At 45.0% G+C, this 14,971-nt stretch overlaps 1 long non-coding RNA gene across 4 annotated transcripts in view; it reads left to right on the top strand.

Annotated features, from left to right (window-relative positions):
- The window catches only part of LOC113632874 (uncharacterized), a 28,376-nt gene that overhangs the window by 9,788 nt on the left and 3,617 nt on the right, over window positions 1-14,971 (top strand). Inside the window, exons 2-6 of one of the 4 annotated variants that reach the window (XR_003437979.1) lie at window positions 11,569-11,683; window positions 12,515-12,689; window positions 13,371-13,639; window positions 14,395-14,468; window positions 14,731-14,830. This is a non-coding gene — a long non-coding RNA (uncharacterized LOC113632874). Of the gene's footprint in view, window positions 1-8,692; window positions 11,684-12,514; window positions 12,690-13,370; window positions 13,640-14,394; window positions 14,469-14,730; window positions 14,831-14,971 lie in introns of those variants that run through there. The other 3 variants (XR_003437978.1, XR_003437977.1, XR_003437976.1) reach the window with 3 other exon arrangements.

Below are 14,971 nucleotides of genomic sequence, written 5' to 3'. Positions count from 1 at the left end.
TTTGCCGTTTCTGTTCAACACTGGAAGACCAGTGTATTGGAAGTTTTAGCCAGAGCAGTTAGTCAAGAAAAATGAAATAAAAGGCATCTAATTTGGAAAGGAGAAATAAAATTACCTCTGTGTACAGATGACATGATCTTTTTAAAAAAATTTTTATTGGAGTATAAAAAGTTGATTTACAATGGCAGATGACATGATCTTATATTGGAAAGCCCTAAAAATTCCACAAAAAATTGTGAGAGCTAATAAACCAATTCACCAAAGCTGCATGTTACAAAATCAACATACAAAAATAAGTTGCATTCCTATAAAGGAGCAATGAACAATCTGACAAGGAAATTAAGAAGACAGTTCCACTTACAATTGCATAAAAGAGAATCAAGTACTTAGGAATAAGTTTAAGAAGAGTGTGAGGGACTTCCCTGGTGGCCAGTGGTTAAGAATCTCCCTGCCAATGCAGGGGACATGGGTTCGATCCCTGGTCTGGGAAGCTCCCACATACCGCAGAGCAACTAAGTCCATGAGCCACAACTACTGAGCCTGTGCTCTAGAGCCCTTGAGCCCTAGAGCCAGCGTGCCGCAACTTACTGAGCCTGCATGCTGCAATTACTGAAGCTCACGTGCCTAGAGCCTGTGCTCCGTAACAAAAGAAGCCACCTCAATGAGAAGCCCGTGCACCGCAACAAAGAGTAGCCCCCGCTCGCCGCAACTAGAGAAAGCGCGTGCACAGCAACGAAGAGCCAACGCAGACAAAAAAAAAAAAAAGTGTGAAAGACTTGTACACTGAAAACTATAAATATTGCTGAAAGAAATTGAAGACAAATAAATGGAAGACATCTCCTTTTCATGGATTGGAAGACTTAATGTTACAGAGTCAGTATTATCCAAGGTGATTTCCAGATACAATCCAATCCCTGTTAATATTCCAGTGTCTTTTTTTGTGTGTGTGTAAGTAGAAAAACCCATTCTAAAATCCATATGGAATCTCAAGGGACTCGGAATAGCCATAACAATTCTGAAAAAGAAGAAAAACTTGGAGAAATCAAGAATCCCTGATTTCAAAATTTAATACAAAGCCACAGTAGTCAAAACACTATGCTGCTGGCATAAGGACAGCCCTATATAGACCCATGGAATAGAATAGAGAGCCCAGAAATAAGCCTTCACAGGTATGGTCAGTTGGTTTTCAAAAAGGGCGCCAGACAGTTCAGTGGGAAAAGGACAATCTTTTCAACAAATGTTGCTGGGAAAACTGGATATCCCCATGCAAAAGAATGAAGTTGGAACTTTACCACATATTATAGAGAAATTAATCCAAAATGAATGAAAATCATAAACTTAAGAGCTAAAACTGTAAAACTCTTAGAAGAAAACATAGGCGAAAACCATGACATTGAATTGGGCAATGATATCTTAGATGTGACAGCAAAAGTACAGGAACAAAAGAAAAAATAAATTGCTCTTCATCAAAATAAGAACTTTTGCACATCGAAGGACACTATCAAGAGAGTAAAAAAACAATGGAATGGGAGAAACTATTTGTAAATAATATATCTGATAAAGGATCGATATCCAGAACATATAAAGAACCTCTACAACTCAACAGAAAAACAACTCAATTCAGAAATGAGCCAAGGAGTTGAATGGACATTTCTCCAAAGAAGGTATACAAATGACCAATAAGCAGATGAAAAGATGCTCACTCAACATAACCAGTCATGAGGGAAATGCAAATCAAAACTGCAATGAGATACCACTCCATACCCGTTAGGATGGCTATTATGATAACAGAAAACAAGAAGTTTTGGTGAAGATGTGGAGAAAATGGAACCCTTCTGCATTGCTGGTAGAAGTGTATTATGTTGTAGCTGCAATATGGAAAACAGTTTTTGATTCCTCAAAAAGTTAAACGTAGCTTTACCATATGTTTTAACAATTCTCTTAAGGTATATACCCAAAAGAATTGAAAACTGGACTCAGATATTTGAATAAAAGTGTTCCTAGCAGCATTACTCACAATAGCCAAAAGGTGGAAACAACCCAAGTGTTCATCAAAAGATGAATGGATAACTACAATGTGATATATTAATACAATGGAATGTTATTCAGCCATAAAAAGGAACAAAGTTCTCATACATGATACATCATGGAGGAAACTTAGAAATATCCTGAAATAAACCAGACATAAAATGACAAATATTATGTGATGCCAATTACATGAGGTACCTAGAATAGGCAATTTCACAGAGACAGAAAGTGAAATAGAGGATACCAAGAGCTGGGGTAAGGGGAAAATGGGAAGTTACTGTTTAATGGATACAGAGTTTCCGTTTGGGATGATGAAAAAGTTCTGGAAATAGTGTTGATGGTTGCACTACATCGTAATATACTTAATGGCACTGAATTGTAAACTTATAAATAGTTAAAATGATAAATTTTATGTATGTTTTACCACAATGAAAACATTGACAATGAAAAGGATTGCATCTGCACTAAATTTTAATCCTTTGTTCCCTTCACTTTCTATCACACATTTCTGTGATACCTGTGTTCATAATTAAAAATGGGAACAGCTGCGTGATATTCTAGCCTTCAGATGGACCATAATGGAATTTATTCACTCTTTGTTGATCACTTAGGTCATTTTCTTGTTTTTTAGTGTTTGCTCTTGGCTGTTTATACTAGCTTTTTCTGTTTGAATGGTTCCTGTCCTAGGAAACTTTGGCACTGCTCTTTGGCTTCCTTTCTTTCCCTGAGCTGGCACCTCTCCTTCCTCATTTCCCACTGGCTCAGGGACTTCTTGTGAAAGAGACATTTGACCCTGTGTGCCTTGCCCACAGGCATGGTTTTATCCTGTGACCTCACCCTTGGGCTCTCTGACCCAAGGAGGTGAGTCATAACCTGGACTAAGTTGTTTCTGTCCAGAGAAGCTAAACTAAGAGTCAGAAAACATTCTTTGGTACCTATGGAGACCCAAGTTGAAAGCCACTCCAACCTGGTGCTAGGCTACTATTTTGGATGATTTATGTGTTGATGAATCATCTGAGAAAGTGAGTGTGCTGAGAGAGGCAGTAGGATGGAGGAGAGTGCAGAGTAGTGGAGAGGAGGCTTTGAGAGATCTTGGTTTCTCAGTTTTCTGTTTCCCATTATGCAGTAAATTCACATTGGCTCACAGCTCCTGGGAAGCCACACAAGTGCTCCCCAGTTAGTTCCACATCTTCTCCAGATAAGAGATCTCACCTGGCTGTGGCCAGGAAACCCACAGAGGGGAATTGGGGCTTGTGACAGATGGGAATCCATTGGGCAAAGATGAGTGCTGCATTCGGTCGAGACTGACAGCAAGGGCCATGAGGGGGAGCCCTGGATAATCTTCCTCAGCAGAGTGAGACCCTGCTAGTTTTTGGAGTTTGGTGGTGAGTGGGACCTAACCTGCAAGGGACCTGGTGGGACCTGAGAGTCTTCTACCAGGTCTGGCAACAGCATCTCCCTCATCTAGCTGCATAGTATAGAAATAGGGTATGGACTGTGGAGCTACAAGTCTTCCAATACCAGTTCTACCCCTTAATTATCCTTGGGCATCCTCCACTGTTCCTCAGTTTTCCCATCTGTAAAATGGGGATTGAGATATAATTACGAGGATTAGATGAGTATAACATGTAGAGCAGTCAGCATATCTTACTGAGATATGCACTATATAGATATGCACTCTATATATGGGTGTTATTGCTGCTGATACTGCAATTCTGGCACCTCCTGTCTGGTCAGTTATTTTCTTCGTGTCCTTAAGGACTCCTTTGTTTTTGGCCGAGCCATTCGGCATATGGGATCTTACTTCCCTGACCAGAGATCGAACCTGAGCCCCCTTCAGTGGAAGCGTGGAGTCTTAACCACTGGACCACCAGGGAGGTCCCAAGGATTCCTTTCACATTGAAGTCGCACAGGAACAAATTGCCTGCCCCCAAATAGTCCTTCTCCTTTTCCCTCCTCTTGTGCTCAGGGCTTGTAGGGGCAGATGTGTGGGGTTGCTGCCTTTAGTGTGGTGGAATATTTAGGGGGAGAGCAGAGTCCACCATAGCCTCTGCTGGTGCTGGAGCACCCTGGAGATTTGGGGGCTGTCCAGGGTGCCCTTTTGAGGAAACAATGCCCTGACCAGGCCTCAGTGTCCATGGAGGGTGGTCCCACTCCCAGAAGAGCACGTCTGCCCACGTTCCATCTGTCACCTGTCCCTGCCTCATGCATCCCAGGGACCTTTCACAGCCTCTGCGCCTTATGTTAGTTTTGCCACCAGTGCCCCACCTCCATCTCCAGACTTGTTCTGTACAGTTTTCCTGACCAGGAGATGATCTGTTCTAACAGTCCCATAAAGAGCCTAACACATTGCCTGTTCATGCCCCAATGAATCTTAGTGATCAGGATGTTTACTACAACCCTGGCTGCACGGGACCATGAGTCTGCTTCCTTGTGCCCATTGCTGCTGGCCATGGATATGGGGACATGACTCTCCTGGTGTGATTTGTTTCTAGATCCCCCTTCAGTCCCTGCCTGGAGCACTCTCCCCCACCACTGGATAATAAGGAAAGCCATATCTTCTGCCCATCCTGGGCTGCCACCTCCCCTGGGGCTCTGGGTATGCAGTGGAGCTGGCCTTCCTCACCCCTGCCTGTTTTCTCGGCCCTTGCCAGGCCCATTTCTGCAACCATTCCCTTCTTTTCCTCCTTAGTCCCCCTTAGCCCTCTTCCTTTCGCTTTCTCTTCCTCCTTTCACTCTTTTTTTCTTTTTCTGTTTTTTAATTGAAGTATAGTTGATTTACAATATTGTGTTTGTTTCAGGTGTACAGCATAGTACCTTAGTATTTTTGCAGATTATATTCCATCATAGGTTATTGCAAGATAATGCATATAATTCCCTGAGCTGTACAGTATATCCTTGTTGCTTCTTTATTTTATATATTGCAGTTTGTATCTGTTAATCTCATACCCCTAATTTGTCCCTCCCCCTTCCCCCTCCCCCTTGGTAACCACAAGTTTTCTCTGTGAGTCTGTTTCTGTTTTGCATATACATTCATTTGTATTATTATCATTATTTTTTGTTGTGCCACACAACATGTAGGATCTTAGTTCCCTAACTAGGGATCGAACCCACGCCCCTTGCAGTGGAAGTGTGGAGTCTTAACCACTGGACTGCAGGGAAGTCCCCATTTGTATTATTTTTTAGATTCCACATATAAGTTATATCCTATAGTATTTACCTTTCTCTGTCTGACTTATTTCACTAAGCATAATATTCTCTAGGTCCATCCATGTTGCTGCAAATGGCAGTATTTTATTCTTTTTTATGGCTGAGTAATATTCCATAGATATATGGTGTATATATATACACACCACATCTTCTTAATCCAGTCATCCATTGATGGACACTGGGTTGCTTCCATGTCTTGGCTATTATAAATGGTGCTGCTGTGAACATTGGGGTGATCTTTTCGAATTAATGTTTTCATTTTTTATGGATATATACCCAGGAGTGGAATTGCTGGATCTGTTTTTAGTTTTATAGTTGTTTTTATTTCCCATCAGGGAAGTACCTTCTGCCCATGTTTTGATCAGATTGTTCTTTTTGATATTGAGTTGTATGAGTTGTCTTTATGTTGGATATAACCTCTTGTCAGTTGCATCATTTGAAAATATTTTCTCCCATTCTGTAGATTGTCTTTTCATTTTGCTGTGCAAAAATTTTTAAGTTTAATTAGGTCTCATTTGTTTATTTTTTTGCTTTTATGTCTTTTGCTGTTGGAGACTGATCCAAGAAAATATTGCTACGATTTATGTCAGAGAGTTCTGCCCATGTTCTCTTCTAGGAGTCTTATAGTTTCAGGTCTTACATTTAGGTCTGTAAACCATTTTGAGTTTATTTTTGTATATGGTATGGGAGAATATTCTAATATTGTTTTACATGCAGCTCTCCAGGTTTCTCTGTACCACTGGTTGAAGAAACTGTCTTTTCTCCATTATATATTCTTGCCTCCTTTATTGTAGATTAATTGACTGTAGGTATGTGGGTTTATTTCTGGCCTCTCTATTCTCCATTGAACTGTGTCTGTTTTTGTGTCAATACCATGATGCTTTGATTACTGTAGCTTTGTAAGTATAGTCTGAAGTCTCCGGTTTTGTTCTTTTATCTCAGGATTGCTTTGGCAATTGGGGGTCTTGTGTGGTTCCATATAAATTTTAGGATTGTTTGTTCTAGTTCTGTGAAAAATGTCATGGGTATTTTGATGGGGATTGCATTAAATCTGTAGATTGCTTTGGGTAGTATGGTCATTTTAATTATATTAGTTCTTCCAATACAGGAGCACAGGATAAATTTCCATTTCTTTGAATCATTTTCAATTTCTTTCATCAGTGTTTTATAGTTTTCAGAGTATAGATCTTTCACACCCTTGGTTAAATTTATTCCTAGGTATTTTATTTATTTTTGATGTGATTTTAAGTGAGATTTTTAAAAAACTTTCTCTTTCTGATGTTTCATTATTTGTGTATAGAAACGCAACAGATTTCTGTATATTACTCTTATATCCTGCAACCTTGCTGAATTCATTTATTAATTCTAATAGTTTATTTTTAGGTGGAGACTTTAGGGTTCCTTATATAAAGTATCATGTCATGTGCAAATAGTGACAGTTTTGCCTCTTTCCTTACAACTTTGATACCTTTTATTTCTTTTTCTTGTCTGATTGCTGTGGCTAAGACTTCTAATACTATGCTAAAAGAAGCAGTGAGAGTGGGCATCGTTGTCTTGTTCCTGAATTTAGAGGAAATGCTTTCCTCTAAGTTTTTCCTCTAATGCTTTCCTCTAAGTTTTTCAGAGTGGTCTGTTGTATCATTTAAGACTTCTGTTGCCTTATTTTGTTTTTTGTCTGCATGATCTGTCCATTGATGTCAGTAGGGTGTTAAAATCTCCTACTATTATTGTCAATTTCTCCCTTTGTGTCTGTTAGTATTTGCTTTATATAGTTAGGTGTTCCTGTATTGGGTACCTATATGTTAATGAGTATAATATCCTCTTCTTGTATTCATCCCTTTTTCATTATATAATGCTCTTCTTTGTCTTTTGTTATAGCCTTTTTAAAAAAATTATTTTTTTATTTTTTAAAATTTATTTTACTTATTTTTTTGGCTGCATTGGGTCTTTGTTGATGCACGGGGGCTTTCTCTAGTTGTGGCGAGCAGGGGCTACTCTTCGTTGTGGTGTGCGTGCTTCTCATTGTGGTGGCTTCTCGTTGCGGGGCATGGGCTCTAGGTGCGTGGGCGTTAGTAGTTGTGGCACGTGGGCTCAGTGGTTGTGGCTCACGGGCTCTTGAGCGCAGGCTCAGTAGTTGTGGCGCATGGGTTTAGTTGCTCCACAGCACGTGGGATCTTCCCAGACCAGGGCTTGAACCGATGTCTCCTGCATTGGCAAGTGGATTCTTAACCACTGCGCCACCAGGGAAGTCCGTAGCCTTTGTTTTAAAGTCTATTTTGTCTGATATGAGTGTCACTACCCCTGCTTTTTTGTTGTTTCTATTTGCATGAAATATCTTTTTGCATCCCCTCACTTTGTCTTTTTTTTTTTTAATTTATTTGGCTGCGTTGGGTCTTAGTTGTGGCACGTGGGATCTTCACTGCGGCACGCAGGATCTCTTCTTGCTGCACGTGGGCTTCTCTAGTTGCGGCGTGTGGGCTCAGTAGTTGTGGTGTGCGGGCTTAGTTGCCCTGTGGCATGTGGGATCTTAGTTCCCTGACCAGGGATAGAACCAGCGTCCCCTGCATTGGAAGGCAGATTTTTTTTTCTTTTTTAAAAATTATTTATTTATTTATTTATTCTTATTTTTGGCTGCATTGGGTCTTTGTTGCTACGCACAGGCTTTCTCTTAGTTGCAGCGAGTCGGGGCTACTCTTCATTGCAGTGTGCGGGCTTCTCATTGCGGTGGCTTCTCTTGTGCGGAGCACGGGCTCTAGGTGCACGGGCTTCAGTAGTTGTGGCTTGCAGGCTCTAGAGTGCAGGCTCAGTAGTTGTGGTGTACGGGCTTAGTTGCTCCATGGCATGTGGGATCTTCCCAGACCAGGGCTTGAACCCGTGTCCCCTGCATTGACAGGCAAGATTCTTAATCACTGCGCCACCAGGGAAGCCCCTTATTGTAGGTTTATGACTTGTGGTTACCATGGGGTTCATATATATTGACCCATAATTATATCTAATTGTTTTAAACTGATAATCATTTAAGTTTAAACATTTTAAAAAATCTACATATTTTACTCCTCTCCCCCACATTTTGAGTTTTTGATATCATTTTATACCTTTGTGCTTATCCCTTTACTGTTTATTGTAGTTGCTTTTTAAAATAAAAAAAAAATCTAAGTACTGGCTTATTTAAGTGATGTTTAATCCTTACTATATATTTGCCTTGCCTATTGGGATTTTCCCTCTCCTATAGATTCTTCTTTTCCATTTAGAGTAGACCGTTTAACGTTTCTTTTTTTTTTTTTTTTTTTTTTCTGTACGGGGGCCTCTCACTTTTGTGGCCTCTCCCGTTGCGGAGCACAGGCTCCGGATGCACAGGCTCAGCGGCCATGGCTCACGGGCCCAGCTGCTCTGTGGCATGTGGGATCTTCCCAGACCGGGGCACAAACCCGCGTCCCCTGCATTGGCAGGCGGATTCTCAACCACTGCGCCACCAGGGAAGCCCTCAACCTTTCTTTTAGGATAGGTAGGTTTAGTATTGCTGAATTCTTTTAGTTTCTGCTTGTCGGAGAAATTCTATTCTTCTCTTCTAAATGATAATCTTGCTGGATAGAGTATCCTAGGTTGCAGGATTTTCCCTTTTAGGGCTTTGAATGTATTATGCCACTTCCTTCTGCCCTGCAAAGTTTCTCCAGAGAAATGAGCTGATAGCCTTGTGGGGATTCCCTTGTATATGACTCTCTGTTTTTCTCCTGCTGCCTTTAGAATTCTCTCTTTGTATCTTTAATTTTGCCATTTTAATTACGATATGTCTTGGTGTGGGCCAGTTTGGGCTCATCTTGTTTGGCACTCTGCTTCCTGAAATTGGATATGTTTCCCTCTTTAGGTTTGGGACGTTTCCAGCCATAATTTCTTCAAGTACATTTTTGATCCCTTTCTCTCTTCTTTTTCTGGAACCCCTATAATGTGAATATTGGCACATTTTATATTCCATAGATCTTGTATGTTGTTTTCTCCCTCCCTCCCTCCCCCCCCTTTCTTCTTTCTTCTGTTCTTATCGGGTGATTTCTGTTATTCTATCCTCCAGATCACTTATGCATTCTTTTGTGTCATTTAGTCTGCTATTCATTGCTTCTGGAGTGCTTTTTATCTCAGAGATTGAATTATCAATTTTTGATTGGGTCTTTTAAATTTCTAGTTCCTTGGTAGAATGATCTGTGCTTACCTCTACTGTCTTAATTCAGTTAGCATTTTTATTACCAACTTTTCGAATTCATTGTCTATTGATTATCTCTTTTTCATTATTTATTTCTTCAGGGGTTTTCTCTTGCTCTTTGAGTTGAGAGTAGTTCCTCTGCGTTTTCATTTTACTTAACTTTCTCTGTCTGTGAATTTAGGTGCAACAGTTACCTGTTATGGTCTTGAAGGGGTGTTTTTATGTGGGAACATCCCTGTGTAGACTGTGTGTGCCTAACATCTTTGGTGTGTGGGTTGAATTTGATGTGGATGCCAGCCCACTACTTTCCTCAGGATGTGATGACAACTACCACCTTGATAGGGGGGTACGGCTGGCGTTGGAGGAGCCAAAGACTGTGCAGGGTGTGAGGTGAGACTTCCTGTCTCCTCACTGGCCACAGCCGCCCTGTTGGGTGGGGTCTGCTCCCAAGCTGCTGGAGTGGAAGCCCTGAGGGTCGGGCTGGAGCTGGCTCTGTTCCCTTCAAGTGTGTGTTTTTCCTTCTCCCCACACTGGAACCTTTGCCCCGAAGGAGGGGAGTGCTGAAATAAGCAGGGTTTGTGTGCTTAGAGATGTCCACTGTGCTGCTTGTGTAGGTATCTGCAGTCACGCTCAGAACCAGATCAGGATTGTCTTTTCCCCTATTGCGGTGGTCTCAGCGCTAATGTAAGGTTGTGGCACGGAGTGGGTGGGGCTGGAGCGTTTGCTTGGGGATCACGGCATTGTGGTTGCAGGAATCGAAGTGGCTGCACTGTCCTGAGAAGTCTGGGCTACTTCTGTGGCGCTGAGTAAGCACCAGCAATGGCCGTCACTCAGCCTGTACCATACCCCAGGCCCGTGGGTCACCTCTGTGTCCCTAGATCGAGTCTTTTCCCAGGATGTGGCTGCCCTAGATTCAGTGCCAAGCTGTGGTGTGGAGTGAGTGGGGCCAGGGGGTTCACTCAGCTTGGGTCAGAGAGTGTGGCAAGGTGACAGCTGCTAGGGCAGACCTCTCTCCACCCTGTTTGGTGGCAAGCCAGCACTCGTACTCCTCGCCAGTGCAGTCTAGGCTTCTCCAGCCTTTCTATGTGTCACAGCTGTTCTCCAGGCAGCCAAAGGGCCTTGCCTCCTCTGTATAAGACCGCAGGACTAGAATGCCCAGTCTGTCTCTGAACCTGCTCACTCCCCAGGGTGAATGTCCACCTGTATGATCTCCCTGTACCTCTTAGTTCCCTCCTGGGGGCACAGGTCTCGACCCGGTGCTTTTCTTCCCATCCTACCTGGGATGGGACTATGGGGGAATCTTCCTTGCAGCCTTGGTTGTAGAGGAGTCCTTCTGCCAGTTTCCACGTAGTTTTTGGTGAGAATTGTTCTACATGTAGATGTATTTTTTGATTTGCGGGGGGGAGGTGAGCTCTACATCCTCTTACTCTGCCATCTTGATCACTCTCCCACTCTCTCTCTCCTTTCCTCCTCTCATTCTCTCCCTTTCCCTACTCAGGGAACTCTGTGGTACTTGGGGTCATTTCTCATCTGTACCCCAGAAGTCTTTGGAGCTAACAGGAGTTTTGTGTATACTCACCTGGGCTTGGACCCGTCATCTTCATAACCACATGCTCCCAGACTCATGGACTTGGCTCTTTTCAAACAATGTCCATATTGGCAGCTTTCATCCATTCATTCAACAAATACTTACTCGAGGCCTGCCCTACACTCAGTCCTGGTCTGGGGTTACTGTGGTAAACAAGACAGGTGCGGCCCTTACTCTCATGAAGGTTAGTGAGGGGAGAAAGGAATGAGCAAATACACCAGGTGATTTTGATGGTAAGTGCAGTGAAGAAAAGAAAGCAGGCTGATGCAGGAGAAAGTGACTGAGGTTGTCAAGACAGGCCTCACAAAGAGGTGACGCTCGAGACCTAGATGATCAGACTGCACCAGATCACCAGGCAGGTTTCTCTGTTGAAAATAACAGGATCCGACTCTAGTTAACGTAAGCAGAAAAGGAATGCACTGGAAGGGTACTGGGTACTTCAGAGAATGGGCGGAAGGCCTGGAAAATTAGGCCAGCACAGAGGCGGTTGCTAAGGGAGGTTGGCCAGAACACTGACCAAAATCATGCTACAGCTGTTTCTCGTTAGGACCCAGCCACCTCTGCTCTGGATACTGACCTCGAACCCTGGACCCACAGGCACACCACCACCAGAGGGACCTCCAAGCTGGGCCTGATTACCGCAGACCACAGGTTGTTCACAGGTAAGCCGGGGTTGCTCCCATCTCACACAGAGTGAAAGCCACAGACTTTATAATGTCGTCCTTGATCCGGTCCCCCGTTCCCTATGCTCTCATCTACCCTTGTTTCCCCGCCCCAACCTGCTCCACCCACATCGCTCTCCTTGCAGTTCCTGTCACACCAAGCCTGCCCCCACCTCTAGGGGCACTGGCTGTTCCCTCCACTTGGAGCACTTCAAGTCTCCCCAGAACTCCCCACTTGACCTCCTCCAAGTCTAAGCTCAAAAGTCACCTTCTCTGGAGGCCCACCACATCTCCCTATTTAAGCCCAGCCTCCCCTGCCCACAGGATTCCATTATGCCTTTTTTTTCCCTTGTCATCTTTTAACATGTTATGTTTACTGTTCATTAGCTGTCTTGCTGATGAATCTGCCCCAGGTGCCTAGACCAGTGGGTGGCCTTGGAGTTAACACTCCACAGCTGTTGGTTGGATGTGTAGATGATAACATGGCATAAAATGTCTTGAGGCATAAGTTGAATCCTGGTCTGTCATTAACCAGCTGTGATTCTGCACAAATATTTTACCCATCTGTAACATGGGCACCTACCTCAAATGGATTCTTGGTGAAGAGTAAACGAGACAATGTGCAGAATAAGCCCTGGTTGCTGGGCTCGCGTTCTTTCCTCTTCACCCATTCAAATCTATTAAGATGAGTCTCCCAAGCCCATATGATCACAATGAACGTTTCCATTTACTTTGGATTATATGTCATTATAAATATTAACAAATAAGACTTAAAAAGGACACCTTCGGGTAGGTCAGACAAAAGTACAAAAATTGTGTGTGGGGCTGCAGTTTCAGGACTGTTTCTGCAGCCGTCACATGATAGCAAAACGGTGGTAAGCAGTGCACGAGTCTGCGTCGAAGACAGCCAGAGTCCATGCATCGGGAGGTTCTCTCGGTTGGAGAACGAACAAAGGGAGGACATGCTCGGGGCAGGAGATGCAGTTCCTCGCTCTCGCCACTAGAGGTCAGGAGGTTACCGCTTCAGGGTTGGACGACGGGCCCGTGGGGGATAGGCTAGTGGTGGCGGTGGGTGCTGAGACTAGGCAGGGGGGTGGGGGTGGCGGTGGATGCCACACCTGGTGACCCCCTGGTTATTGACATCTGACTTTGGAATGACTTTGTTTTGTTTGGCGTCAAATTCACCGTCTTTGTGGGGCTGAGGGACCAGAGGAAAGATGCCAGCTTGGGGTCAAAGGGAGAGCTCACACTGCAGCTTCTCAAAGCGCCTTTTTCTCTAACAAACAGAGATAGAACCTGCAAGGGGTCCAGAACAGTGCCAGGGTCCTAGTGAAGGTTCTCCCTGGGAGGTCTTCTACCCAGTGCCCCATCCTCCACTCGGGCTAGCTGTCCAGGAGCCCCACCTCCCAGCCTGACTGTCCCTGTGGTCAGCTGGGACCATGGTTAAGGACCAAATCTGCTCTTGCACAGTCTAGGGCAGTAGACGGCCTTGGACTAGGTGCCAGGTGTCCTGGGTTCTTATCCCAACTGGGTCCTGTGTAGGCCCCTTCTGCTTGCTACTTCTGTGGCGCGAGTAAGTGGCGCTAAGTGGCCTTAGTTTCCCCATGGGTCTAACAAGGAAGTTGTACTAGGTGAGGCTCTAGGTGTACTTCTAACTTGGCCATTCAGCATTTCCGTGTGTTTACAGGGAATTCGTGAAGCTCCTCTCTGAATGAGAAACCTGCCCCCCACCCAAAAGGCAAAGCTAAGACGATAACCCAGAGTTCACCCAGACACAAGGTTCCTCATAAATAGACTCAGCCTCTCTGACTCTCCTTCCTCATCTGTCAGATGGCAGTTAGACCCATCTCACGGGGCTGTGGAGATTCATCAAGACGACAGTGGTTGTAAAACCCCTACCACACACAAAGCCTCCTTAGGGAAAACCAGGACTGCCTGACGAGCAAAGTTTGCCAGGTACTGTATGGGGCTGGAGTCCTGTTTCCCCTGCAAAATGGAAAAAGGCTGATGGGCACTTGGTGGGATTCACATCATCACCCCAGGCCTCAGATGGTAATGTGCTTTGTGTCTGCAGCATAAGGTCTAGCCCCAGTGCCCCTGTGAGCCTGTCTGCAGCATAAGGTCTAGCCCCAGTGCCCCTGTGAGCCCTGTACAAGCGTTGGTGTGGGTGTGGTGTCCAGAGCTCTGGGCTGGAGGTGGTGGGGCAGGGGCCATGGAACCTGGTCTGCCCCAGCTGTGGTAGGGCTGGAAGGCCTCAGGTAGATCACTTTCCCTCTCTGGGCTTTGTTTCCCATCAGTGCAGTGATGGGTTGAGCACAGAAATTCCTGGGTTCTGCATTTGTTCATCCAGCGTTCCTGAAGGCCCCTTAGTTGGCAGGAAAAGTTTGGGGCTTCAAGCCTGGGCCCAAGATTCTGATGCCCTCAACCCCTTCCTGGAGACCTTCACCCAGGGTGCAGGGGGCTCTCTCTTAGCTTCTGGAAGACAGAACCAGCCCTTCCCAGAAACAAGGCCCTGGACTGCTGCTGAGTACTCCTGAAAGGGATCTCAGTAGGGCTAGGATGCAGGGGCAGCCACCTGGGGCTCCCCACTTCCCAACCCTGAACCCAGAAGGGCCCTGGGTGGGGGAAGGGGAGAGGAGGGTAAGGACAAGGAGGACTTTTTGGTTCTTTTCATGCAAAGAAAAACAGACTCACTCTCTTCTTGACTGCAGCTGACCTGATGCTTAAGCTTGGAGCGAGAGGCAGGATCCATCCTCCAGCTTCCTCAGGAGGAGAAAGATCAAAGGTAGGAGAGCTGGGTCTGAGAACTGAACTTGACCGTGCAACAACATCAGTTTAAGCCACTCCCCCTATGTCTACAAGCCCAGTTGGCCTGGCAGCTAGGGGTGAGGTGGGAGCAGGACTGAGTGCTGTTGCCCCTGACAAGCCCTGCTCCCTCTCCCAGAGAGACCCTGGGTCCCAGACAGTGCCCCTGGCCCAAATCACCTTTCCCCTCCAGGCCTTGTATATGGTCCCACTGCTTACACTGCTCTTTCCCCTTTGCCTAGAAACTCCACTCACCCTTCAAGGCCTTGCTAAAGCATCACTTCCTCCAGGAACCCCTCCCTGCTCTCCCAGCCGAGTCAGCAGAGTCCACAGAACGTGCAGGTGGGTCAGGCTGGCCTTGGCATTCCTCACAACCCCATTGTAATGGTTTGTTTCCAGCTCCCTGACTAGATGGGGACCTCCCTGAGGGCAGGCCCAGGGTCTCATTCATCCCCAGGGGCCTGTGGGATCATTGAGTGAAGC

Source organism: Aethalodelphis obliquidens, unplaced genomic scaffold, assembly GCF_003676395.1.
Source record: "Aethalodelphis obliquidens isolate GAN/ISIS:26980383/991018 unplaced genomic scaffold, ASM367639v1 scaffold38, whole genome shotgun sequence".
NCBI lineage: Eukaryota > Metazoa > Chordata > Mammalia > Artiodactyla > Delphinidae > Aethalodelphis > Aethalodelphis obliquidens.
This window is presented reverse-complemented; position numbering and strand designations above follow the sequence as displayed.